Here is a 26,576-nt window from a genome sequence, read left to right on the forward strand (position 1 = left end):
AACACAATTGTGCCGCCATTCCATATTCGCGAAAAGATCCAGAGATGTATGTATGTATGTTGCGGCGGTGAAACTGAAGAGAGAGACGTGAATGCGTCCATTAGCCTCGGCATTTCCTATACGCTATGTTAATAGCCTGAGGTTAGACCGCACAATATTTTATGAGCGCACAAGAGAGATTTACTATACTTGTTACGTATCTATTTGATACGTATATATATATATATATATATACACAACGTATCTATTGTTACGCAAATCGGTGATATCAAGTCCTGCGCATCAATATGAAATACGGAATGTGGTTGAGCGCACACATTAGCCACCACGTGATCGGAAACTAGAGCAAGTGTTCGCAAACAGTGCACGTTTATCTGACATAGAGCCAGAAACCTTTGTTGCATTTCCTCGAACGCGTTTACGAAAGCTATTACCGGCGTATCTACGTAACAAAATTTTTAAATTTCATACACCTAGTCTAGCCTACACTTTCACGAGAAGCACAGCGTTGCGAAATTTTCACACGTAATATATCTGCTCCAGATTCGCAGTTTGCGTCTTATTAGCAACTCTTAACCGCAGGTGTGCATTTCATCTAATTGCATTCTTTCGATTCGCTATGTCCTTGCCTGTTTGAATATTTATGCACGATGCACACGACGCGTTAGTCATCGTTGTTATCATCGATCGATCGGTATTATGCAACCTCGAGAGAGAAAAACATGACATGATACAATATCGCTTTGTTTATTAGAGGCGCTCTTGGGAAAATCCTCCCGAGCGCAACATAAATAAAAAAGAACAATAGTCAATCTAACATAAATAAACAAAAATAGTATAAAAAAATAAGCATGAAAAAAAATGAACAAAATACTAATTATGAAAAATAAAAAGAAAACAAAATAATAAATACAAATAGAAAGAGAGAAAGAGAGAGAAAGAGAGAGAGAGAGAGAGAAAGAGAAAAAACAGGTCTCTTTGCATATTCATAACACGAACGTAGAAAAAAAAGCGCACACAACGCTGACTGCATTACCGCATATACCTGTAACACACGCGCAAAATCACAAGAGCGTCGTTAAGAGTTTAATCGTGGTTACAATTCTGATTGAAACGCAACGTAAACGATTTATGGAGGCGTGAGAATATAGACACGTAGCAAAATCGCGCAGCGCGTCAAGGCATGATGAAGGTGATGCAACACGACGACATTATATCGGCGGGCTACCGCGAGCATTTAGAATGTAATAAGGAGTTCCACGAGAGTTGAACAAAACTATTTTCCAACAGCTGTTACAGGCGCTATCACGCAATACGGCTATAAGCCGCGCGCGGGCATGCTTTTCATCGCGAGCGAGCAAGTGCGCGCGCGCGCGCGTGGCGCGGCGGCGCCAGAAAACTTTTTTTTCTTTGACTTTCGTTGGTTTGAATTGCATTACGCGTTGCGCCGTATCCGGGAAGGGAAACTACGCTACTCGGCTGGCAGAAGTGAAAACCATAAATCACCTGGCTAGTCACGATTAAGCCAAACGGGAAGACAAATGGGTGGCTAATTTCAATTTTAATGCGAAGGCCCAGGAGGTATCTGTTCCGTCGTGAGTTATAGCCCCCACTCTTCGAAGCGCGAACCGCTTCTAAGGACTTATTAATAAGGAATAGTTTATCGTTCTGATTAATCATCTTGTGCACAGGCCCGACGACGACGACGACGACGACGACGACGATGACGACGACGACGACGACGACAACGACGACGACGACGACGATAGCGTCGAATCGCACTGTAGCGCGCTATTGTCGCGCACTGCGGTGCATTTGCCGGATTTCCGATTGAACGCACCCATCTAGGCCGCGGACTGCTCCGCTGTGCTCCCGCACGTGAAATCGCGCGAAATTGCAGGAAACCGAGAGCGGAGAAACGAGAAAGTGCCAGGCGGCGGACACTGCGCGAACGCAACACACTTGTCTGCGTGTTGCGAGCAAATCTACATTCGGGCCAGTTAGAATCGGCGATAAAAAAAACAAATTTCGCAGTGTGAGAAAAGCACGTGAGCTTACACGTGACGTGAGAGGCAAGTGTCTTTTTTTCTTTTTTCAACATCGATAATTACAACGTTCCGCAACACGCATTAGCTCTCGAGAAATGAGAACACGGGACGTCGTTGAGGTTGCGCATTGCACGCGCAAAATTTATCATAGCGTAGAAACGTGAGAGTGAAACTCGATAATGAATTTCGCGCAGAACGAATATCAAGAACGGAGAGACAAGAAAAAACGGACACGTCAAACGAAGGGAGCGACGCAAATATTTAGACGCGTCGAAGAGCTAAATTGATGCGAGAAGAACACATAACGGGTTACGACTGTGATATCGTTCGTTATTCCTGACGGGTTCGAACTTCCGAACTGCCATTCTGCCGGAAGCTCGCGTCGCGCGATTTTATATCGACGAGGCGGGAGGAGGAAGGGAAGTCCCACAAGATGCCGTCTCTCTCCTTCTCTATGGCTGAAACAGTTCTTCTTCTTCTTCTTAAACTGAGTTTGGTAAACCCTCGTACAAGTCCAAGTTCTGACCGTGCGGGTGGCGTCCAAGGGGGGGCGCGTAAGGGCGGAGGCGCCGTAAAAGTTGGACGAAGTCAATTTTGCAGTTGAAGTTGGTAATGCGATTTGTGCCGGAATAAATAGTTTGAGAAGAGAACACACAGAGCGCACAAAGTCCCTCTAACCTCCTCCTTCCCCCCCCCTCCCCCGCGTCTCTCTGTCTTTTCTCTCGCTTCTACGCGTGTTGTCTACGTCTCGTTGTCTCTGCAGCGCGGCTGGTCCGTCGACTCAATCCACTCAAGTTTGGTGTCACAAGCACGTTTCGCCCGACGTCTTTCTGCCGAAAGGTGGTTGTTGCTTTAAATCAAAAACAACGAACGACGAAATTAGCGGAATGACGAGTACCAGAGGATTCGCGAAAACTGCTGATCGAACGGCTCCCATAAACCTTGGGGCTCGTCGGGGATAAAAGCGCGGCGAACTTCGGGCGAGAGAGTATATACGTATAAACAGCCCGGCTCATTACTCCGACGTGAGAACGAGATTAACGTCAATTACCGTTTCCAAGGAAACGAAACGGCGTTCCGGCCGGCGCACAAATATTCCGCTCGGGAAAACTTTCGCGGGATTAAATTACGACGTTTTGTTTGTCCATCTTCAGCGCGGAATGGGGGAGAGAGAGAGAGAAAGAGAGAGAGAGAGAGGGAGACGATTTTCGCGCAGCGCCATTTCTTTCGGGATTCTTGAACCGCGCGCGAAATTAATGACACTCTTCTCAACTCGTTACGGTACACGCGAACGGCAAATTGCCGCGAGTCCGGGATGTAATCCGCGAGAACGCAATAATAAGCCGGGAGCAACCCCTCCCCGAGTGAAAAACGGCTTCGCGCGCTTTTCTTCCCCACCGCTGACCGACCCCTCCCCTTTTTAACCGGTTCACACACCGCGCGCTCTGCCGCCGTAATCCTACAGATGAAAACTTACGCTAATTAAATCGTTAATAGCGGCGAGCGCATGTACGTAACGGGCACCGGCGGTTACTTAATCCCGAGAAAATGAAACGTTCGCGTTGACCGCGTGCGTGTTCCTCTTACGGTCGGGGGGACAACGCTTTTCTCGCACACACACATTACACACACACACACACGCGCGCGCGCTCCAAACATGTACATACACGCGATTACGTACGCAAGCGCTGCTTTCGCGCAAATGGCACATCTCTTCCTCTCCCCCGTTCCCAGTTCCCGCGGACCGTATTTAATCTCTCTCGTTCTCGATGCGAAGTCTCATTATATTCCGCGCGCATCCGTTTTGTCGTACGATATCCCCGGACGCTAATTCCACCTCCGGTGCGCGCGTTCCACGTTCGAGTCTCTCGCGTCCTTAATGCGATCGTCGATAGCGATAAAAATGCGAGAAGTCGTCGAGAGTCCGCGCACCAGCGCCCTCCGTCCTTCCCTTCCAAACCACCGACTGCTCCGCTTGTAAGTTAACGGATCCGGTACGCGCTTCGCGATTTGCTACAATTCCTCTTTCGCGTCTCTCTCCTTTCCACTTCGCTTCACGCGCGTTTTCGCGAGGCGTGACAGAAAAATACCGTCGCGAATTTGAATAACGCAATTCAACCAAGTCGAATTCCGAAAGAACGAAACGCATTTGAATGTCCGCCCAGTTGGGCCCGGTCGTCGATTTCGTCCGTGTTGTCGTCGTCGACTAGTTGAAGCACATTTCCGACACATTGTAGTATACTCGTGTAACGAGACGAGAAACGCCAAATAATAACGTTCGTCTAGTTTCTATATAGGAAAAGTTCTTTAATCCCCCGCTCGCTCTTGAAGTTATACCGATCGTTACCTTCGAAGACCATCCTATCTTGCATCAACGATAGCGAGCGCGTCAGGTGAGGAGATCTGAACGAGAGGAGATGAGGGTTGCGCATCGACAATACCGTGTTTTCTGCACATTCACCGAGTTCTGCTTTCCACAACGACGACGACAACGACGACGACAACACACGTAAGGGTATTTGCAGCTTCTATTGAAAATCGTTACTCGTCCGAGATCCGCACGAGACTCTCGAGCTTCGTTGTAGCATAACAAGTTAAATGTGTAGAACCTGGAATAGCTGATCGGAATAAAATATAGGCGTCGGTGTGTAAAGGGAGGACCGATAAGAACGGCTAGGTAGTTTTGTCCGGCACGTAGGGGGTGTGATGTGAATTTCCAGGCGTCGCCCCGAGTATGAAAGCCGAGTAATTATAAGTCCCGGCACGAAGTCGGACGTTTATGCGCCGAAGATTACAATTAACAGTCTCCGATAGCCCGAGGTTACACGTTGCGCACGTACGGAATTACGGTATCTCGCTTGTTTCAAAACGATACGAAGGGTACCGTACGTACCCGGACACACTTCGTCGTTGCGTGAATTCGCGCGCCCGGCACGATATATGATAATAAATTTGTTTCTACTTATCGGACCGTGAATTCACAGATAGAGGGATTCGCGTTTTTGCAGAAATTCGAATTATTTTCCGATCGGTATTACACCGGCCGGCGCAGGAGTGACCGAAACCCCTGATTTTCCCTCGCGTTTCCAAACCGCCGCGTTCTCGTTCGATCGTGGCTTAAGCAAACTCATGAGAATAAATAGAGCCGAAGTTGTTAGGACAATCGGGGAAAGGGATTAGAATCCGTTTAGCCCCCGACTCATTCCCCTCTCCGCGCTTGCTTTCCTAACCCCCCCCCCTTCCTCTCTTCACCCTCACCCGACACAAACGCTCCTAATACGGCACTTTAATTATCGAGAGTGCTAGGCTGCGCGGGCCGCAATTTACTTTTTCGTGAGAAACGGGATTCCTACGGCTGAGGGGACTCCCTCGCCCGCAATTTTTCTTCCGACCGCCAGACGCTTAGCTCATGTTAGTCAAGTAGGATTACCGTAGCGTCACCTGAATCTTGTAGTGTTTTGTTGCGTGTGAAGAACTGCATCTTATCGTCACGGGCGAAACCTATGCCAGAGACCTAACCCCTTTCATCCTCTCACTCCCTTCCCGCTACCCCTCCCCCTCCCCGCCCCTCGTCCCGACAGCTTTCTCGTCCGTCCGCTTCCCGGGATACTCTCCGAAGACCGACGTTTCGCTAACAAGAACCTGAAAAGATCTCCCGAGCAAGATCGAGGGTGATTTATCACCGTAACCCATGGTCCCGCGTATTTTCCCGGGGCTTTTCTGCAACGGCGGACGCGTCTGTTCTTTCCTAGCGTCGTGTTCTCGTATGTCTCGCCGCGCATTGTACTAAAGCATCGACCGTCGCGCGATATTCGCTCCAATTGAATCCCCGTGCTATCGGGGGAAAAGATATATCGTTGTTGGATCGCGATCGCCGCGAGCGCGCGCACGCGCGCGATCAGCGAACAGCGATATCGTAAATTCCGCGCGACGTAAGTGCGACGCGAGAGCGGCGCACATCACGCACCCTTGTTTCAACTTACACGAACACCGTGACCGGATCTCTACCGGATTACGGTTACCTCCCCCGTACGTATACATCACGCGTCAGATGCAGATCCGCGCTTTGATCCGCATGGGCAATCAAGTCGCTCCAATTTCGCATACTCGATCAATCACGGAATGTTCCGCTCGCTCGGAAAGGGGCGGGGAGGGGAACGCGTCACACGTCTCCGTTGAGAGGCCGCGCACTTTCCGCGCGCGCGACATTCGATCGCGAAATCGCATTTCCCTTCTTCTTCGTTCGCGCGTGTCGCACACGCGATTCAATTAGTTTCGTGATTGCTCCACTTTCTCGACGTGCGCGCGAATCCGGTCTGTGTGTGTTTGTGTGTGAATTTATTCAATGGAAGAAAAGCGCGCGGTTTTCTTCGCCCTTCATCCCGCTTTAAACGCGCGCACGTCGATTTGCTCGACAAGCTAATGTGCACGACGCATAAAGCCGCGAGCGTAAACTGCAAAAATATTGTATATCTGTAATGCTGTTGGTCGCGGGTAAAAGGGATTCAATCGTCCTTAATCGAGTAAGTTATGGCATGCGCATAATTGTTTGTTCGCGTCTCACAGCCGCGCAACACTGTTCCCACGTATGTGACCCACTGGTACACAATGGCCGCTGCTCTTTCGCTCGGCCGTCTGGCTGTCAGCAGCCGCTACGGCTGTGTAAACACGATACCGCCGCCTCGCTTTTCGTGCTTTCAAGCACGGTTCAAAAAACGGAAAAGTAGTAGACGTATAGGTGAGAAGGAAAGGACGGCCGTCGCGTCGGCGGCGCTGCGCTTTGCCTCGAAATTGCTTGGCTCGGTTTTCAATTTGCAGTTTGTACCACGATATCTCGGACAACGAGATGGAGAGCCGAAACGAAAAAAAAAAAAAAAAAAAAAATAATACTTCAACACGCCAGCATCGACCGATCGGCAGAAAAAAAAAAGATCATTCGTGTATCGTACAGATCGAGCGAGAAATCAATGCGTTTCATGTGACAATATATAAACAGCGAGAGCTTTTTTTTTTTTATCTCAAACTCTTATCCGCGCGACACAGAACTTCAATTGTTCCTCTTCATAAATTTGTTTTATTATGTTGGCTAATCTGCGCGACACTGCAGCGGGCACGGAAAAAAACTTCTTTCCTCTCAAACAATTCTTCAAACAACCGGAAGAGTTTAAAACATTTACGTGCGGAAAGACAAATACTTTCATCTCCGCAACAAATTTTTTATTTTTATTTTTTCCCCTTCAACTGCGAGACTTGATATAATTTCTAAGTTTCGCGCGAATTAGGAAGAGACGCGCGAGTTCTCGCGCCTGGACATCTCGTTAGCGCAATCATCGATTTAAAGTTCGTTATAGGGAGGGCGACGATCGATAATGAGTTCCGGAGGTAACTTATAGTCAGAGGCTAGAATCGGCAGGACGGAGAAAAACGGGGTGGCTTGATTGCTAGGCGGATCGCAGTCGGTGATTTGAGGCAATCTACCGGGTTCTTGTTACTCCGGACGACGAGTAATAACCGTAATGGGAATCGGTCTTCGGAGGTAACTATTCTTCTTTCGAACCTCTCCTTCGATCTTATTGTCAAATCCACCCGGGAGAGAGAGCCTGGATACTTAAATCAATCATTCGCGCGCGTGACTTGTGAGAAGATGTGCATCGAACTAACTTAGATTAGCGATTTGCCGATTAAACTTGGTTTATGCCATTCGATTCCTTCAGATAAAGTTGGATTGAGATCTGTTGGATCGTGTTATTCTTGTGTAAGTAACATGCGCGCAGTGCCGCTTTTAAAATTATATTTTTTACAAAAAATATCAATAGAACAGAAAAGCGTAGCTTCAGCAAAATATACATACGATGATTCTACAAATTATTTTACTTTCACGCGCGCGCGCACACACACACACGTATACATCAATCATAATAAATTGTACTAATAATATCGGTACGAGTTTTGCTACTATTGCGAAAATTGCAAGAGTGGTTAGTCGTTATTCAAAATCTGATTCAGCTAGAAACTGTTCGCGGTGTAATTCGTGTCTCGGAAACGACGAGAACGAGCCGTTTTACTTGGGTCGGGGACCGATATTTTCATAATGCCAAGCGACATCGTTTGCGCGAATCCCGTCGAGGATACGACGAGCATTTGTATTGTTAAGGGCATCTCCGAGATGTCCCAGACCTCCTTACCGTAAAGCGGAAATGGACGAGAGGATCTAACTTGACTCTGCAATGGCCCTTACTTCATTCTCAAAATTCTGTCCCATTAAGTTTTTACGGTACTAACACAGGCGCGCGCTGTTATTGTTTTTATTTTAACGTGTTGTACCAGTAAACTTAACCTGTCACCGCGATGACAGCTAGTATATACGTCATACGAACCATATAATATACATGATGTACATATGAGAAATGTCAGAAATAACGCATGAAAATCAAACTCGAAAAATAAAAGAAAAAAGGGAGAGTGGAAAAACAACACGTGATTAAAGTCTTTAAAACGTGTCTCTAAAAACGTGACTAAAGTAGTAAAGTCACGTGACAGGGAAAAGAGTAAAAAAGCAAAATATTATAAATATTATATATAATAATCTATATATATGTGTAATACATATATTTAGTCACGTGATATTTTTCCTCTCTTCCCTGTCACGTGACTTTACTTTAGTCACGTTTTTAAAGACACGTCACTAAAGTGCAGTTACGTTACTTTAGTCACGCGGTGTTTTTTCTCTTCTCTCTGTCGCGTGACTTTAAAAAACGCAAGAATACTTTTGTTTTTTAGTGTTTTGTTCTGAAGCAATTGAGACTAAAACGAAAGTAATCGGTTGAGTCGTTCTTGTGAGATATTGTTCCATGAAAATCTCCTCATTTCTCAATCGCATGAATTTCGCGTATAAGAGGCACGAGTGCCTCGCGCCGTTCGAGCGCGACTTCGTTGCGCGTCAACTTGGCGCGAGGCACTATCGTGCGTCTTAACATGTACGACATGAATCGAGAAACACATCCTAGAAACGTCTAATCAGCGAGATAAAAGTGGTAATATCAAGAGAATCAATCAATATCAAGAGAATCGATTGTAATTCTTTACACACGCTTTTTCTGGTAGGATTACATCCCGCTCTTGAAACAAATGACGCTTCGCTCACGAGGGAAGGGGGGCATCTCTTTTCACAAAAATATTACAATCATTCCCAAACATCTCACATGTCTGTTCGTAAAAAATCCTCGAAAAACACAAACGCGAATAACCGTCGAATATATATGCGACGAGAAAAAAAAACGTAAACGCGAAAAGAAAAAGAGTTGTTTGACAAATCGTAGTTCGCTGTCAGCGAAGCTTAAGTCCGAAGTCAACCTTCCGTAGCCATTAGCTGTTAGAGCAAACAAAGAGAGGATCCGCGACGGTAGGGGATACGAGAACAGTGAGAAGACTGGAGGAACAGAGATGGCGAGAGAAATATCTGGCAGCTGATAAACAACGGTCTTCTATTCATGGATTCGCGCGTCGTGCAACTGCTAGCGAGCTAGAGAGGGAGAGAGATATAGAGACAGAGAGAGAAAGAGAGAGAGAGAGAGTAAGAGAGACGAGCTCGCGCGCGCCGCGGGCTGACTCTAAACAGAGCAATCAATCTTGGCTTAATGAACTCTTAATTATTTCGAGGACACGCCAGAGCGGGGAGGGAAACTGCCCGTATAATGGAGGCGCAAAGTGCGCGTCGCCGACTATATGCGACGAAGGGGAATGGGCGCAGGGTGGAACGGCAAAGCGACTCGTGGGTCCGGGGTGCTATTAGATAAATATAGGGAGGAACAGCGCCACGGGGGAAGCAACGAAAATGAAAATAAAGGGGCACTCTCCGGCTCTATGTGCAAGCGGGGCGACGCGAAAGAGAAGCGAGATACCCTTTCCGACTACACGCTGAACTTTCCCAGTGGGAAGAAAGCAGATTGTAACAAGACGAATGACGTGGCAGAGAGATCGGAGCAGAGAGAGAGCTTAGATTTTTTTTACATTGTACTTTGGACTCGCGAAATATGTTTCGCAGTGTGTTAACAAAAAAAAAAAAAAAAAAAAAAACACACACGAATAACAAACGTGGAAAATTTTTATCATCTCGCGCGAAGAACCATGTTTTTTTTCCGCACTCGCGTTATTTTCTTACTTTCATTTTGTTACTCGCTAACCCGACGCCCGACGGACATGACTTTCCGAGCGTTCATTCAAGAAGCATCACTTCATTAACTTTGTTTACAGCTTTAGGAGAGGATGACGTAATTTCGTACGCCCACACTTTCGTCGCCCGCGCGCAAGTATGAGGAAGAAAAATTAAAAAACATTGCGGGTCGAGTCACGAACGGCTTATAATATACACCGTGGAAATTACGCGGGCAGCCCGACGACGTAACTTCGAAAATTACGCGAGTAGGGTACGAAAAGTTTGCGCGATCTAACTACTACGAAGTCAGTCCACGGTGCGGCCCTTATTCACCGCTCTCGTGGGACTTGGCCACGGCGTCGGTTATTACACGGAGGGGTCGGGCTCTGCCAAACGTGCCGACGAGAAGAAAAAAAAGATGTCCCATTTAATACGACGAAACTCAATGTGACGCATCGCGTACATTGTCGCGAGCGGTTTAATAATGTATTTCGACGAGAAATCGCTCTTTATTAAAGCTCGGCGCGTGCACCGCGCGTACATTAAAAAACAGAGAGGGGAGGGGGGAAGAGGATCCACCACACTTTTTTTAATGTACGTGAGATAATACCGCACGCGCGCGCGAATACAATACAAATTTAAACTGGTAATCCCACTGTATGAAGACCCATTACACTGTGCAAAAACACCACGTGAAATTTTTATTTAAACAAAAACCTATAAAACGAAAACGAAAGACCGCGACTATATTTATTTGTGAGAAAGAAGAAATACAACTATTTTTTAAATTTCATTTGGTTACTGTGAATTATAAACATTCCCGACTCTTTCCATTCCCCATCCATGTTTATACATAATATACATACGTATACATATTTATATAGTGCTGTTTTTAATTCGCAAACATAACACGAGCGAAACGCGCTTGCTCAGTAAACGCGGGAGGAGGGTAAAAAAAAGTAAGCGCGAGAGGGATATATCGGTATGACTGATATATACGCGCGGCGCTGTAAAAATCCAGCGTAAAGAATTCCGATGCGCTCACACAGGAAAAGCCACGGAATACCGCAATGATAAGCGAGTACCCGCGGAATATTCACATGCCAATAATTCTGCTTCAATACGCCCAGGCCGCCGATATTGACGTTTTCACGAAAGGCTAAACCGCGTGATCGATATATTACGATTAGGTGTCACGATACGCGCGCCTCCCAAGCGTGAAAGCCGTAACGGCAGGTTTGATCGTAAAGCTGACGGGTTAGTTTAAAGGCAACGAATATTTATCATCGGCGTGCGATGGAAAAACAGGAAAGGCGCTTTGCGTAATAACCAACACGCGCGTGTTACAGGCACGAAGAAGCAACATTTTTTTCCGTCTCTCTGATCCGAAGAAGAAAACGAGAGTGTCACACGGCGCGAAACATACACGCGGTGCGAATATACACCCGAGAAAATAGATAAAGAGAGAGAGAGAGAGAGAAAGCGCGCGGATATCGCATTTTCAGGCCGACTAGTCAGCTAAATAGCTCGAGAGGTCGCAGATGCATTCCTTCCGAAGTCATTTTGCAGAAGCCGCGCCGCGCGGTTCTTTTTATCACGTACAAAACTGAAGTGAGATGAGTCAGAAAAAAGAGATAGCGAGAAGGGGGGGATGGAAACTTCCGCGTCGCAGTCAATTTCGACCCTTTTCGTGGAGGGTTTACGTCTCTCGCTGTGGCAAACGACTTTGCCTTCCCTAACGAGGACATACGGTAAGGCTCGATAAGGAAGACGACGACGTTCGGTTTTGGCGAAAACAGCATTTCCCGCCGAATCAGCGAAGGAAAGAGAGAGAGAGAAAGACAGAGAAAGAGCTCGCGGGAGAGTAGCGGAGCGATGCTTGCGCGGAGAAAAAATATTGACGATCGTTTTCGTTCCCTGATGCTGACCCAAATTTCACCTCAGACTTTCCGCATCGTTGACGCAGCAGCGACGAACGCTCGTCGACTTCGACCGATCCTCCTCTGTCGTTCTGAGTTTCTTTCTTAACCGTCGTCATCGTCGTCGTCGTCGTCGTTGTCGTCGTTGGCTCTCTTATTCGCGTGCTGATTTGGCTACCGATAAAACCGAATATTCCGCCAGACCGTGATTTCTGAAATCTCGCGACGACGCGATTATGCTAACGCTCTTTATTGCCAGGTGCCATAAAACTTGGACGTCCTCGAGATCGGGAATTCATAATGCCCCGGGAGTACTTCGGCCGCGGGAACAATGAGGGCCTCGTGTGGCGGCGCAGCAGCGGAATTTAAGTTCACTTAATGGATGAGAAACGCGTGGAAAGCTATTCGCGGTCTTGAACTATCCTATAGAAATTTCATAATAATTTCGCGTGAATTATGTTAGCTCGTTAATAACACGCGTATTTCGAGAGACAATAAAATCTTTTTTTTTTTTCTTGCAATTAATTAAATACCGATATTCGTTCGCCGCCTGAGTGTGATCTTAAATTTCCAGTCAAACTCCAATATGTTAGTACTGCAAATATGTATATACAGAAAGAGAGAGAGAGAGAGAGAGAGAGAGAGAGAGAGAGAGAGAGAGAGAGAGAGAGAGAGAGAGAGAGAGAGAACTATAAGTATTTTAAATAAAACCGTTTAAAAAAGTCGCTGCGCTTTTATCTATATCGAATAAAACGTTACTTCGGCGAGGGAACGTTCATCGGAAACCCGGTCCCGTTGTCTGACGGCACCGAGGCTGGCTTGCTGGCCGATAACGAAATTATCTTAATCCGGCTCGATCGATTGACAGTTAGTCGATTGCGCGGCAATGGTAGATGGCTGCGAGCCGCGCACGGTCTGACGGGAACACGATGTCCATTGTATGACACATGCGGAATCAATGTATATTTTGATGCACGGCAGTCGACAATAATGTAACCATTGAAATGCCGGCGGTCGAGAGCTCATATCGAGAATGTAACGAGCAGAATGATGCGCACCGACGCGATAAGCACTCTCGATGTGTGCGCACTCGTTCGCTTTCTCGTACGCTCGCACGACCGACTGTGTGCACATGTATACGCGATTTGCGACGTTATAAAAAGATTATTGTCGAACGGTCGTTGTGCAAAATGTCGCGTTTCGCATTGACATTGCGCGAATGAGTTTTCAAGTGTCGGCGAAAACTCGAAGTATAAAACAACCAAATCAAGGTTCAATTTGCACGACGAGCTCGATTCAACGGCGTCTCTCTAATGAGAGACAAAATTCCGTATTTTCTTGTGTAGGATAATTACTCGGACAATTAAGTAATAATAACGCGGGCGCGCGAGATGAGATTTTTAATAATCCAAACCTCGGACGTGTCTGTTTCTGATGCGCGAAGAGAACTACCAGCGTGTAATAACTTTCAAGGCTTTTGCGCGCGAAAAGCAACGAGGGAAATTCCTCGTTCAACGAGCACCTCGTGTAAATTTATGCAACGACCTTGTTCTCGCTCTGGCCACTTGGTTAATCCCGCATGATGTTTTTGCGCTTAAACAGATTCTCGCGCAGCAAAATCTATATAATAATTACGTAACATCGCGCGTTCGGACATTTTGCGAAATAAAAAACTCGCGTGTGTGTACGTACAACATTCTCTCATTTCTCTTTCTACATTATCTATTCCGAAGAACTAGACCATGTTATCCGACCACATTAGTTTTGCTACGCGTTCACAACGTTACTTCTATTTTCCCGTAGAAAGAGCCAAGATAGACGTATATCTCTTTTGTATTGAGTTATTAGGTGTAATAAAATTTAGAGAAAGAAGATAACGCGGTTATTATCGCGGCGTTATAAATTCGTTAAATTAAAATCGTAAACCTTCTTACGCCGCCGTCGCCACGGTCACGTAGCAAATGAATTTATGGAATCCCGCACGTAATACGTGACCCCGCAACAGACAGGAGAAACCAGAAATTTGCGCATTGTGGCGAGGCATAAAGCGTTTTCGTGTCAAGCGAGACACGAAGAAAGTCGAAAGGCACGTACGACCTCGACGGAAGATACGAACGTAATGGCTCGCTCCGGTTCGCGTCAGTTTTGGATTCTGCCGAAAATGGACGTGCGCCGCTATAGGGATTTATTAACGTAATCTGCTTAGAGTGAACGCGCGCGCGCGCGCGCGCATCGGACCCTGACTCATTTCTTCGTGACGCTCTCGCATCAAAGAGAGGGATGAAAGCCGCCCTTACTTTGCGCTTGCATCCGTTCCGTGGGCGCGCGCGCGCGCGAGCGAGCGTATATTCTTCTCTCACACTGTGACTTTACTACCGCATCTCTACGTTGCTAGCGCTCTACCGCTGCAGTGCGGCTGCGAAAAGTAGATACGGCTAGTCGTCGCGACCCGGGTGAAAAGGGACGAGACAACGAAATTAAAAAGAAGCACTTGGCTGGCAAGCCGGCTGTTTGTCTGACGCAAAAATATATATTCCCGGAGTACGATGACGCGAAAATGTACAACGGGGAGGTGTCGCTTAATTAACGAGCGAATAAGCTATAAAAAAAAATTTTTTTTTTCTCGCGCAACAGAAAACGTAACGCGCGATATGTGTATTAAACGCGCGTTACCTATATAGCAGTTCGATAAACCGCGTTGCTTTTCGTCGTTTTCGCGCGTGAAAAGTTCCCAGGCATAAATTACGCTTGTGAGACGCGATAATGAAGCGAATTAATCTTCATGAAGGCGGAAACATGATAAACGGCGGGCGGCACAAGCCATTCCGAATTTCGGAATTCGATCGGTACGACGCGCTACTACTACGTGCCGTAATGAACGAAAAAGATCGTGCCAGCGCGATAACAAATAGCCCAAGTATCAGCGAAGATCGAGGACTTTCCTTCTTTCAGCCGGGAGCAACTGTCGAAGTCCTCAAGAGATTAATGCCTTCGCCGGCCCGTCACTCCTCCCCCTTTCTTTTCCGTGCGAACTATTACTAATTTCGTAGTCACCGATGGAATTTCAAAAAATGAAGAGATATCTATCTCGTCGTCGGGAGAAGAGAGGGAGGGAGGAAGGGGACAGCGGCGAGGAGGGAAGTCTTCCGTTTAATCATGCCCGCGTTCGTTCGATGGGCTGTTCAGTGGCGTAGACAGCGTTGTGGAGAGACTTTAAACGAGCAAGCGGCGGGAGGACGGGAGAGACGAACTTGAGGTGGAGAAAAAGGAAGAGAGGACGGAGGAAGGACCGGGCCGAAATCGATATTTAAGGCTGCTCTCGTTCCTGTGAAAATTTAATAACCCGTTCCCAAGTATGTGCCCTCCGAGAAGAGCAGCTATCGTTACCGTGCACACGTGTAAACGTTCGTCCGTGCGGCGACATTATCGCGCGATATTAAATCTCGGTCTGGAATAATTGAAAGTTTCAGGAGGGAGGTGGAGATACGCGCGCGCGCGCACGCGACGTCAGAGCGGCCGATAAGGGAGGTCGCGTCGAACTTCATTTCGCAGTGGCGCGCATGTTCGCCGATCGCGCATCGCCGTGAATTGGAATTCCGGTATCGCGGAACGTATGCGCGCGTACATACGTGCGGATGAACAATGTCCAATACACACGATGATGCGAGCGGTGTGTATGTGTACGGAACGTCAATAAAACGTTATGTGTGCCGTTAAAGAGGGACACGTTCCAACCTTGGAACGTTTATCACGAATGATTGCATATCTAACACACCCACGGGGAACTTAATCGTTCATTAGCATATCGATCCATTTTACGAAACCATTTTTAGGTTTTCCTGCATTGCAATTAGCATATCTACAAACATTAGGTAAATCCCAGAGGGATTTTTTCTCGTAAACAACAAAGAAAGAGATTAAGAAGTTATTTAATGAATGCGCTATATGATCTGGTAAGAATTATCTCTCTCTCTCTCTCTCTCTCTAGCAGAGCGTGACAATAAATACGATGTAATTACTTTCTCTTTGAGCGTTTAGAACTTGTATGAAACGTAGAGAGAGAGAGAGTAAGAGAGAGATAGAAAATACCTCATTGTAACACACCGTTAGTCACCGTATTTCCGGCGCTGATTACGTCGTTTTGTAAGTACACATGGGATTAATAAGATCCTCATTTTCTTGACTTAATTGCGCAGAATGAATTTAAGATGCAGCTGCCTACGAAGCTACATCTATTAAAGATAAGATTCGCGTGCAAAGTCCCGCATACCAGATAAGGTTACTTAAACCGAATTAAAAGACGGAATTATTCAACGACTAAAGCTTTCGAAATAAAGCAAAATGTAAATTTCTTATTTTTAATTTTAATTTGTCTTAATTTCAAATTTTTTTATCTCGATTTTTTCTAAACAGTTTCTCTGTTTCTGTAAACGTAAAATCGGTCTCAATATATCTATAATAACAATTAAACTTCTATTAAGCGACTTAAAAAAAAAAAAAAAAAACGCTTCAGAAAGTTTATACAAATTAATACGTAAACAAATATCAGTAGCATATACTCGCTATATCAGCGCAGAGAATCTCTAAAAAATATTACACAGAAACTCGACAGCGGCTTCTGTTCGGTGGGTCGAGGAACTCAACACGATTTTCTTTTGTCTGCGAGGCGTTTCATAGACAATGCCGCTTAATCTCTACTGTGCAACGAGGACCTCTATCCCGTCTCTTGGCCTATGCACTCGGCCGAGCTGTGTCGATGAACGAGCGTTTCGACGAGGAGGGAGATTACGCTTTAGTCGGTTGCGCAATAGAATCTATCCGATGCGCGCGCGCGCGCGCTGATGCTTCGCTATCTGATGCTGAGTGATTGTCTAGATCACGATCGATCGGTGTTAGCCTGCTATCGTCTTTTCGGAATACAATGGAGCAATTATCGTATCCGAATGATTCTCCGCGCCGAACGAGAGAGAAAAGAGATTGCAAGAGCAATGTGTGACGTACGCTTTTAAAATCGATTTCGCTTGTTTATTCTCTTAAAACAAACGGCTTTCAAGAGAGAGTTTATATGTAAAGAGGAAAATTGTTCCTGTCTATCTATCTATCTATCTCTCTTTCTCTCTGTATTTTCAACGTGATTATATACCTACGAAGTATCTACGTAGGATACGGTTTACTTAATCAACGTCGTCATTAAAGTGAATCGAGTTCTTGCGGTCGGAGATCACGTTGGTCGCAGAAAAGACGTCCGTCCCGCCGAAAAGTAACCATTAGCGAAGATCTATCGTGTCCGATAGGAGATTCGAGAAGTGGCAAAGAACACGAAAGAAACCGAGGACACTCGGCTGTCGTGGGAAAAACTGTCCTGAGCAATCGACGTCCTCTGTTCCCACACTCTCTCCTGTGATGCAGCACGGGTGGAGCAAAAGCATAAAATGTATAAGTAAAAGAAAGAAATAAGGTCGCCGAACACAAAGAAGTCGGACGAAAAGAGCCGGAAGAAAAATGAACGACCTAATGAACTTGGAGAAAAAGTTAAACATTTGTCGGTTGAACAAAGCTTTAATGAACGCTTTGTATAAAGGAAAGTCGATTTTATCGTCAGTCGCTTCTAAATATTGCCTCTTTGCGCACGAACACTCACGTGACGCGGCGCGGCTTATCAAAGTCGCCCGAACTCATCGATCTAAAAAGAGCGTTTAATTATTATAATTATTCAATCAACTCTCTGCTGCGGTTTGTTTTTTTTTTTTTTTTTTTTTGTTTTTTGTTTGACACCTGCTCGCACACAGAGTGCGCTCTTCGGCAAATAAAACTTCTGCATGTACTTCCCTTTCGTAACATTTAAAAAAGGTTAAAAATTTCAAACGCGCGGACGGAAGTTTTCTCGAAGATTGGATCCGGCGCGCTTTCGCATGTTAACTCTCATGACTGTTACCGGCAATCCCCACGGGACATTAGCGCACGTGAAGGAAATCCCGGGTAATTTGGACGGTCGGGGTGCAACTGTCCGTGGCTCCGCGGTAGCTTTATTGCGAATTTATGCAATGTTTAGCCGCATGACCAATTAGAGACGGGGCGACCGCCACGGCGCTCGTAAGCTTGCGCTACGGCCGCCGGAAAAATTATGCTTATGCATAACCGCGGCGGCGGCTTTATGGTAATATTGTGGTCCGTGCTGAAATCTTCTATGCGCGCATATACACAGGGAACGGCACCCCGCGTGTTTCAGTGCCACTACACCTCTCTCTCCCCGAAATCCCGGTTTCTCTACCGCGTTACTAGCGCCTACCTCTCTCTCTCTTTCTCTCTCTCTCTCTCTTGCGCGCGCGCGCTATTCGAATACATTACCGGGGCATCTCTTCATTTCACGAACGACGCCATCGCGTGCGCTTCTCGCGCCCGAATGAGAAGCGTGTCGGTGTCTGTTCGGCCGTGAAACGCGCGCCACGGCGGCGTTTCTACGGATGCACACCGCGGGAGGTCGCAACATTATCAGTCGCGCGCAAACGATACATTTTCACCTGAATATTAAATTTGAATGGCGAATTGCGGCGTATACGCGGTAACTGGAGAATCGCGCGCTCGATGTTTATTCTTCGCGATTTATGCTTTCCGTTTTCGCGTGCATCCATTATGAAAATAATGCATCGAATGCGAGAGATCGCGCGAAATCACGAATGCGATAGAAATCGCGTTTATTGTCACGGAAACATCGGATAGAATTGCGCAAAGATTCTGTGATTCGGTGCAGACGTGCTCTCTCACTGATAAATTCGAGAGAACGACGCGCGCGTTTCGAAGAAAACAAAGAGAGACCTCTCGCGCTGGATAGACATCGGCTATCTTGAGCGGTCGCACAAAAAACCTGAAGAATATGGCCCTAATTACGGTAAAACAGCGCAGTCCCTGAGTGCGCCCCCGCACTGCGTCAACTGTCCCGTTTCCCAAGCCCGGGGACATTAATCATTCCGCAAAATAAATGTTTCGAGTTTCCGCGTGTATTCCCCCGCGTTACCGCATCTAAAAATATTCGTTGAGTGATGGACGACATTCTTGGCAATAATTCAGTCACGAATAGATGCCTTTTGCGGCCTGTCTATCAACGAGCATGACGTTATAGCATTAACGTAAATTAAGGATACGTTGCAAATGATGTTCGCGCACTAAATGTTAAAGCTTCGAGTTTTCTTTCAACTAGGAAAAATTTCTCTAAGAAGACGTTTATAAATATTTGCACGGCTCGTAAATAACTTACCATCGTAATTACGTAAATAAAGTTATCTCTATACGTGTTAATATATTCTATTCCGATAAGATGCATTTCAAGAAAACCGGTAGACAGTGAAGAAGCGCTCGATTAAAGAAATTCTACTATATATATATATATATATATATCTTGATCTCGATGTCAGCTCAGCTTTTTTGTTTTGTTCGGCTTAATTAAACTCGCACCAACAATTACGCGTTCAAAGTTATTTCGAGAAACTGATGAATAAGCGCACCAGATTCTCTCCTTCAAATGCGCGCGTTTCAATAACGCGCCGAGCGCGATGTCGTCGTCGACGCATACGATTTATGCCGGCTAGAGAACGCATCATTACGGAGCACAATGCAATGTCCATCAAGCGCGCCCCATCCCCATCTGTCGGTTTGTTCTCAACATCTCCTTGCGCGATCACGACGAGAGAAGGTAGAACGCGCGCACGGGGAATGGGAAATGGGGAGGAGGAGGAGGAGGATGAGGAGGATCGTGACGGATGGCGAGAGACAGAAATGGAAATAAAGACGAAGGGGAAACGAGAGTAAAGCGAGAAAGAGAGCGCGAGCATTACCGTCGCCCAGGCCGTAGTCGATCTTGCGGAACATTTTAATGACAGCAGCTTACCGCGCGCATTTACCGCAGCCTCTTGTCTTGGTTACCGGAGTATACGCACGGTGCTTCGAAACTGCTCTCGAACAAGCGAGCATCGCGGTACCACTGAGGCGTACTACTTGTCCCCTCTTCCGGTCCACGCACCGCCATTTCCACTCGCCACCTTTTGATCCGTCAACTCTAACATCCTTCGCTCTCTGTGTTTTGCGCATTGTCCTCGACATTGTGTTGTCATCTCCTCGGTTCTCTCGGCTTTCGCCCCCTTCTCCCGAGGTATTACTGACGTAATTTACTCAACCCTAATTATTTGTTTGTCCGATCTTTTCTTCTTTGCTTGACCGCAAAAACTTTTACCGAGTGGAGAACGCGAGAGAAGAACTTTCTAACGAACAGACCTACTTTTAATCTCACCTCCCGTAAGTTCTTGCGCCGTCATTGTCGACGTGTCCTCTTAATTTCTGTGGCCTCGGAACGTCCGAACGTAGAATGCGCGCCGGCGAGCGACTTTCTTGTCGCAGTATCGTAAAGATATCGCGCCTCGCGCGCGCCAACTTTTCAAGCCGCAAGAAACGGCAGTTTCAAATTTAACAACCTTTTTTCCGGACTCGCGATTTATATCACCGGTGAAAACACGCTCGTTTTCCCGCGCGCGTGCATAACACCCACAACTCGCATCGTACACGAGCGCGCTTCTTTGTAAAGTTGTACTTTCGCACTGTAGCACCTATTAGTTCTGCTTGTGTGTCCACGTTCATAGTGGAAATATTTGCAGAGGTACAGGTTCGTTCCTTACTGCAGTCGAACAAAGTGGCTCTAATGGCGCAAAAACAAACTCGGTCTCGCAAAAGTTGCGGCGCGGTCGACGCGAAGTATACCGCCCAACGACCAAGAAGAGGGATAAGTAGAAGGAAGAACGAGTAAGACGAGTAAGAAGAGAAAGAAGACGACGACGACGACGACGACGACGACGACGACGACGACGACGACGACGACGACAACGACAACGACGACGACGGCGACGGCGGCAGTGGTGGTGGTGGTGGTGGCGGCGGCAACGGCGGCGACAAGCATTTGTCACCGTGCCCCCCATGCGAGCAACGCCTTCCGTTTATGCAAACGTACAGCCCCGCTGATGTTTACCTCTTTGCAAACCTAATTTCAGTTCCCCCCGGAGAAAGAGGCCGCGGAACTTCTTCGGGGTTTCTGCTCGTCGTAAAGGGGAGTCCCGTTTCTCCCTTCTTCCCCCCTCTCCCTCCCCCTCCCACGCCCTTTCGTCCCGCCGCCCTTTTCCTGCTCACTCTCTTTCGCTAACTTTTGCGCGCGCGGTGGCAATCCTTTACGATGCCACTGGGAAGCGAAAGGAATTGCAGCCTCGCAGTCCTCCTGATAAAGGAGTTTTCTAAACCGGCATGAAAGGGAACGTAGGAGGAACGAGATTTACGGATTTCCCGAGAATACATCGATGAGGCGACAATGTATGTATGCCGCTTTGTATCGACGCTTCAGTGGTCTTCGCGTCGCCCTTTTGCATTTTACTTCGAATTTACGCGACTTCAGACGTTCGAGCACGCGAAGCTGCACACACACACGCGCGCGCGCGCGCGCGCGAGATTCTAGCGTAGCATTCTGGATTTTTTTTCGAATAAAATTCGAATGATTTCTTCATCCGTCATTTCGCAAACAACTGTTTAAAGAAACAAGTTTGTGTTTTATAACATAGCTGCTAATTATATTACGTACTTGGCGTTCTATAAAGAAGATGCAATTTTTCACGCGCGATGCTCATAAACTTTAAAATGTGCAATTACTTGCGCCGCAAGTACTATCTTTCAGATATTATCACAGAGATATGGTACACGTTATAATTATAAATAACTTATTGCGTATGTGTGTGTGTGTGATTGCGTGCAACACAAAAGGCATGTAATTTGCACACAGAAATCGATCATCCAGTGCAGTAAATATGATTTTTCAGAATTCTCTCAGATCATAATTAATTAGCAACTCGCGCGTCCAACAGCCAAGCGAACACACGGATCTTTTTGCCGCTCTTTTTCCGACCGAGCCTGTCCCTCCGAGAAGTACCGCATTATTTATTGCGAAACGCGCGCGCGCGCGAAGGATTGGCGGGAGAGGCGGGAAGAAGGGAACCCGGGGCAGGACGAGGCTTGGTGTATAAATTATGCATTTCCACGACAGCTTTATCGCTCACTTCTTTCCCGTCCTCTCATTGTCGTGTTGTCACAAGCAGACCTCCGCCGTCCTGCTTCTCTTTATAATCCATAAATCCAACAAAGTCGCGTCTCAGGATAGCGCGCGCCGGCATTTCCGCGGCGTTCTCCACCACAGTTTTCTCCTATTACGTCCTTTGTCCATATCCATTTCGTCCTTTGTCTCGAGGATCCATCTTATATAGCCGCTTCCACTTTTCTTCTATCTGACACGCCGCGCGCGCGCATGTGTGTGTGTGTGCGCGTGTAAACGTCACAAAAATATCAAGACGACGTTTCTCTGCGGCCTTTGTTGATATGCCTTCATCGAATCTTTCATTCCATGCGCGGACAAAATTTGTCAACCGAGGAGGAAACAATAAATCAAACATCGCAGTACATGTTTCTCCATTATCGTAAAGTGCGTAAAGAAACGTGCTGATAACGAGGCGGCGTCATTTAGCGTGCGAGTCGCGTGCGATTAGACCGCGTCGCGCCGTAATCGTCGGCGACATTTTCAACGGGACGTAATTCCTTTTTACGGCGCGCGCTGGAAAGCTAATTTCCTTCGCGCGTGCCACACGACCGTGTAACGCGGCGTTATAATTAATGCACACGGTATAAAGCGAAGTTCGCGTAGCGCATTGTAGGCGGAGGTGGTGCAGCGGCGGCAAGAAAACGAACGCGGTGGAGTAACGGAACGCGGCGTACGCGTGATTATGCCGGCTCGGGGACAAGCGACCGCCACCCCACCGCCATCATCACCGCTGCCACGTCGCTTTTTCCTCGCAGAGCTCGCACAACACACACCGACGTGACGTGGCGCAGCTCACGAATACCGGGAACAAAGACATCGCGACCCCAGAAAACGCATCAACCCTTGGCGACGGGATCATAACGCGTTATGAGAGAAGCTCGACCTCGGGCTGGACGAGGTTACAGTTTTAATGGTGTCGTGAAAATGGCAACGATACGCGCGCGCCACACGATTCCCGTCGGGACGTGCGTGGAGAATACCGGAGGACGTTCTCTCGGCCTCCTCGCAATTTTCTTTTTTATTTCCCGTGCGTAAAATCACCGGACCGCTTCATTCCCTTGCCGGTTTTCGTCGCCAAAAGAAGATATTTCATCCCACCGAATGCCATGTTTTTGTTTAAATTCTTTATTCTCGCGAGATGACGCAATTACAAGAATTGCTGATAACCGTAACGGCTACGAATCTTTAACAATTGTTCGAATAATACCGCAGTTCCGAAACGTGCGGAAGCATTAACAGGAAGTTAATTGTGCGAACAGCATTGTCGACATTTCATCATGTAAATTTATAACGGTGAATTAAAAATGTGTTAGTTATTTATTCAAAACGCGATTAATTCAATTCAAAACGGAACTGCGCTTTTATTCGCGAATATAATGCAATTTTCATAACTCAATATATATGTGTATAATTTAACGTAGTTCGAGCAACGTGATTGAAATATTTGCGACTCTTCCGGTTTGACGAGGAAATTCCCAGGTAATGTTCATCAAACTCACTGCGGGATCAATCGATTCGCGACGCGATAATCAATCAAACTCACGGCGCTCCGCCTCGCCAACGAATTCTTTTGGGCGAAGGAAGAAGGGGGCGGAAGACCGTCACCGCGGCGACGAAGAAGGCTTGATTAATGAGACGGTTGTCGAGGGACAAGGGACGAAGCGGCAACTGGCGGGATAAATAGACGACGATAAAAATGGAGTGGCAATTAATTTCGGACAGCAGCCGTGAAGGGAAAATGTCGTCCGCGCGCCGGAGGCGCCTATGCGCTCGAGGACGTCCAGGACATTATGAAGAGGAACTCTCGTCGTCGAGCTTCACGACGGGGAAGAACGATGTGACGTGCGGGAAAACGGAGGGAGGAAAAGGAGCAGCAATCGAGGCCGCGCTCTCTCGGGAAATGCGGCAAAACCGAGCGCAAGAGAAAGAAAAAGAGGAAGATGAGAACAGGAGGATGGAAGCAGCGAGCATTTATGAGGGTTTCGCATTTCCGCTAAAAAATAACGTGTCTCGTAATCGCGAAGGTGCGACATCCAACCGCGAGGAATGGTATCTCTTTTGTTTCGCTGTCGCGACACTAACGCGCGCCTCTGAAAGTCATTACTCGAAGGAAGACGTATCGCGCGTTGCGCGCCCCGATATGGAAATGGCTTCTGGAACACGTCGATCGAGGAATCACGATCGCGCCGTGTGTGAGAAGAGAAAGACGGCGGTGGCAAGCGTCGCAGATTTCACGAACGGGGGGGGAGAGGGTTAGAGGCAGAAAGGAGTGATAGAGATATCTCGGTTCTATCGATAGATAACTCCATCCTATCCATTCTCTATCCAACTTTCGCATTTCTCTTAAAACTTCCACGGCTCCGCAGCCGTGAGGACGGCGGTGGTGACGACCGAGGGAAGGGTGCTGCAAGAGGGTAGAAAAGAAGGCGAGGGCCAAAACTTTCTTTCCGCCATAGCTCACCGATTGACGGGCAACACATCACATAGGCGCGATGCCGCGATTCCGCGTCTTCTCGTGATCCATCCGGCGAAAAACTTTAGTCCGTGTCCTATTAACGTTATATATATATATATATATATATATATATATACATGTTCGACGTTATTGTTCGCGTATTTTCCGCGACACGATGCGGTAACATTCACATCTATACGCCCATTCTACTCAACGTTCGATTCTCGACTTGTTCGCGTTCAGTTTTTCGCTCCCTTTCTTGACTCACCACCGTTCCTCGATCAACCTCTCGACCTCCCTATAATTGTCCGTAGAGGCTTTTCATTCGTGTCGACGAATAACTCATTAAAACTGCAGAAAAGATTCAACGGGCACCTCGTCGATTTCTCGGGACCATCGAACGGTTCCGTATTTAACTCCAAATATCGACTTCTATTCACAAAATTTGATTGCATCTTGTGCGTTTCGCGAATCGCGCGCCCTTATCGCGATGAAAAGATAAGAAGACATTCAAGAAGACACTAATGGAAATTTTTGTGGCACCGTTTGCACACACATATACGTAATATCTCTTAGTCATAAGGAGATTATTTTAAAGGAGAAATTCTAAAATAGAAACGTAGTCACACGTGCCGGCCATGAAATGCGCAAGAATAACCTTTTCTCTAATCCGCTCCAAGATTCTTCTTCGAAACAGTTCTTTCTCTCGTTGAAGCTTTTCTACCGGGGAACCGAGCAGTTCCTACTCCTATACTCCTATACACATCTCCGCAGTGCACCCTCGCAGGTCTCGTTAATATTCACGGCGCGACACGGCCGCTTTTTCGCGGCGTTGTGTTACGGGGAAAAAGATACGGCCGCCCACGGGAATTATTGTATTCCCGCGGCACGTCGTAGTTCGCCGTAAGTGTGCGGGCCGTGAGGAGGATAGTGGGTTCGGGAAGAAGGCTGCTTCGCAGTGTGAGACGAAGCCGAAGTGGGAGGGAGGAGAAAGAGAGAGAGAGAGAAAAGCGACGAGAGAAGGGTCGGTGAGAGGGTAACGGCGAGGAGCGGCAGCGGGTTGTCGGGAGCTTCGAGGGTCGAGAACGGCTCGAGAACGGAGACGAAGGTAGAGAAGGTGGATAGCGCGAGAGGCACGCACCCTGCAGACACCGCGGCGGATACTTGAGCGAACCGTAGGTCGGTGGCATCGGTGGGTGAACTGGCTGGTGGGCTGTTACGTGGGATAGGTAGATAGGTAGGTGGCAAGAAGGGTGGATGTACCCGGTGGGGTTCCCTGGTTCGCGTATTAAGCCGGCCCGAGCGAACTCTGCATGCCGATGAGCTTAATATACTTTACTTTGTCATAGTCGTGTGCACCCACCTTTACGAACGGCGCAGCCGGCGGACTGGCTGGCGTGAGAGTCATCGGATAAAGAGCCGCGCACTCCCTTCACACTGAAATCGTACGTAGGTACCGCCGTTTCATCCCTTTAACGCGTGGTGTTTTAACAACGGATTTTTATCTCGTAACGTAGATATTTCTAGATATATTTCACAAATTTTCTATATCTGATCTTGAACTACGTAAATATATTGCATCTCGTCACGCGCATTGCAAACCTATCGGTTTACTACAAACCGCGATGATGATCGTAGCAGATCGTGAATCATGACTGACTCGCGTGAAGTTCGTAGCGATATGAGGGAACAAAACGATGGTACCAAACCAGTTCGTGCAAAATCTTCGTGCTTACCTGAAACAGAAAATAAAATAAAGAATTGTAAAAATTTTTTACATTCAGATGTACGTATATATTATATGTCGCATATATTTTATATACACATATATTATACATCACATGTGATATACACAGTTTGTCCGGAAAGTTCCCGGACT

The 26,576-nt window shown here is 47.1% G+C and overlaps 1 protein-coding gene across 2 annotated transcripts in view; it reads right to left on the reverse strand.

Moving 5' to 3' along the window:
* Nucleotides 1-26,576, reverse strand: part of LOC109863836 (CUGBP Elav-like family member 4) — a 596,712-nt gene that overhangs the window by 418,860 nt on the left and 151,276 nt on the right. The gene's annotated exons all lie outside the window — the stretch shown is intronic.

Source organism: Pseudomyrmex gracilis, unplaced genomic scaffold, assembly GCF_002006095.1.
Source record: "Pseudomyrmex gracilis isolate BER0280 unplaced genomic scaffold, ASM200609v1 scaffold_13, whole genome shotgun sequence".
In the NCBI taxonomy this organism is placed as follows: Eukaryota; Metazoa; Arthropoda; class Insecta; order Hymenoptera; family Formicidae; genus Pseudomyrmex; species Pseudomyrmex gracilis.